Consider the following 2,841-nt stretch of genomic DNA (forward strand, 5'->3'; position numbering starts at 1 on the left):
ACATCTTAGGATATAGGGTAGGTGGTGAATTGTTGAGGAATAGTGTTCCCGATTTCCCCCTTGTTTTAGCTGTTTTTTCTAGCCAAATTATGTGATACAATAGGAGGAAAACTAGTCCATTCATACTCAAACATGTTTGTCACAAAGAAACTGGTATTGCAAGTTTCTTTGACTTGACATTTCATTACATGATAAAAATTTTAACAGTCGAAATGATTCGATAGTTCGCTTTTGAGGATCATGGCAATTTTTTTGTTTTTGTGAAATATGTCTATGTGGTAATTTTATTACCTAGGTCATGGCAATTTTTGTCTGGTTTACTTTTTTTTAATGAGAAAACTTGCTATATCGATCTTTATCATGGTATAAACTGTTACTGTCTTCCATTATAGAGCATGGCAACTCTTTATCTAAATATTTGTTAGTTTTATTTATCTGAAATTAGCAGGGCAAGTTTATACATGATACATCCTTTCTGCAGGAAAAATTCTTTGAATCCTTGGATGGTTTTTGGGATTAGAATATATGATCCATAAAAGAAAAATATTTTGTGTTTGTAACTAGTATATGGTCATGGTAGCATCCTATTTTTTGTACGAAAACTATAAAAAATAGTTTATATTAAGCACAGGCTAATTAAGATCATACATAAGCGGTACCATTTGTACCATCATGTTGGCAACTTTTATAACATATTACATGGTATTTTTGTAGACCATTTACAAGGATGAGTTTTTGAAAAAAAAATCTGTGAGTTTTTTTTTGCTCTACATATATGGGTTTTCTTAGTTTGATGGCAATGTTATTATATATATTGTGGCAAGTTGTTTATGTGTCTTGTACAATTTTGAAATTCAAGGACATTTCCTAGATTTTTTTTCAAGTGGATTGCAACTTCTTTGTTCATTAATTTTAGCTATTTTAAGTCAGGTGCAAACCTAGTTTGTCGGCCTGGTAGCGCTCAAGCTAGGTCGGTTTGTGGCCAAGTTACCAGGCACAATCGTTGACATGGATGGTTTAGTGACGGTCGTTCTAGAGTGGCACCACCACCAACGATACGTTCGCTTAGTCTTCGCTCATGTGGACACGTTTGGCGCTAGGGTCCTTATTAGGAGCACGTTTGGTACGTGTTAGCGTCCTTATAATAGTTCATTGTTTTTGATACCACTCTTGCTGAATGGTAGCATCCTTATAATAGATCCGAACCCTTTTTGCAGAAAGGAAGTATAATGACAAAGTACAATAATCTCCAGCTTGCATTGGTTGAATATAAAGCAAGTACACGCGTGAGGGAATCCAACTAGTAGCTTATAGTACATCACATCATTACATACGTTGAGAATCTCGATTGATATTCGAAAAGTACAATATATTAATTTCCATGAGTCGTGCCACCAACTTATTCGGGACCGCAGGACCTTGCAATCAAGTTCATCCACAAGTACGTAGTTTAGTTATACTTAGAGCTGCATGTTTATTTACCTTACTTAGCCAAGTTGAATGCACGCTCGAGATAATCTCCATCTTAGTTGTTACGAAGGATTATGGTGGCCTGATCCTGCACAACCTTCCATGCATCGCTCACGTGGTGCTCCTCTGTGAGTGTGCTTCCAATGGCACACCTTAGTATGAACATGCCACCAACAGTTGCCGAACTCATGTAGGGGCCTGAGGTTGCAGCGTTCACCTCCTCAAGGAGACGTCGGTTGAGCCGGTTGGCCGCCTGCTTGTCAGCGCCGCCAAATTTGTCCTGTGACCGGAGCCGGAAGCACACCAGCGCAAACTTCCGGTCTGTCACCACCTTGAATCTTTCGTCGGCCTTGACCATCTTCTCAAACGCCTCGGCCATGCGGACGTGAGAGCGGATGTGGTCACGCAGGCCTTGGATGCCGTAGCAGCGGAGCACGAGCCACATCTTGAGCGCGCGGAACCGGCGGGTCAGCGTCATGGTCCAGTCCATGTAGTCGACACGTTCTGCCCCTCCGATGCCGCGTCCTTGAGGATCAGATCTTGCTCCGGCCCGAGCGCCGCCACCAGCGCGCTCGGCTTCTTCACCCACATGGCGCAACAGTCGTTGTTGGCGAGGAGCCACTTGTGGGCGTTCATGCTGAACGAGTCCACGGCCTCTACGCCGTCGATCAAGTGGGTGAACTCCGGGCAGACCAGCGCGGATCCAGCGTATGCGGCGTCCACGTGCACCCACACGCCGTGTGGTGCCGTGACAGCGCAGAGCTCGGCGATGGGATCGACGGCGGTCGTCTGGGTCGTCCCCAGCGTCGCGCACAGAAAAAGTGGCACCAGCCCGGCTTCCACGTCAGCCTGCAAGGCAGCTTCCAGTTCCTTGGGCGAGAGAGCGAACATGTTCTCGTGGCACGTGGGTATGGCGCGGCAGTGGTCACGCAGGATGCCGGCAATGCGTGCAGCCTTGCGAAAGGCAAAGTGTGTCTGGTCAGAGCAGTACACAACGAGGTCGCAGATCCTCCTCTCGCCGATCTCAGCGAGCTTCCGGTCCCTCGCGGCCACGAGCGTGCAGAGTATCGCCTCGCACGAGGTACCAAGAAGAGTTCCACCGCCACCTCCGGCGAAGAGGAGACTCTCCGGCAGGTGCAACGCCTTGCCGAGCCAGTCCACGACCAGCATCTCAAGCTCTGTGGCGGCGGGCGAGGCGGCCCACGTGAACGGGACGACGTTGATGCCCGCAGTGAGCGCCTCCCCCAGGGCGCCGATGGTGCTGCTGGACGCCGGGAAGTGCGCCATGTGGCGGGCGCTCTGCCAGTGTGTTAGGCCCGGGATGATGATGTCGCGGACGTCCTTGAGCGCAGAGCTGAAGGCGTCGGGCTC

The 2,841-nt window shown here is 48.0% G+C and overlaps 1 pseudogene; it reads right to left on the reverse strand.

Moving 5' to 3' along the window:
• Positions 1-1,525: 1,525 nt before the first annotated feature.
• The window catches only part of LOC123090410 (tyrosine decarboxylase-like), a 1,852-nt pseudogene continuing 536 nt past the window's right edge, over positions 1,526-2,841 (reverse strand).

The sequence above is a fragment of the Triticum aestivum genome, chromosome 4B, assembly GCF_018294505.1.
Source record: "Triticum aestivum cultivar Chinese Spring chromosome 4B, IWGSC CS RefSeq v2.1, whole genome shotgun sequence".
Lineage (NCBI taxonomy): Eukaryota > Viridiplantae > Streptophyta > Magnoliopsida > Poales > Poaceae > Triticum > Triticum aestivum.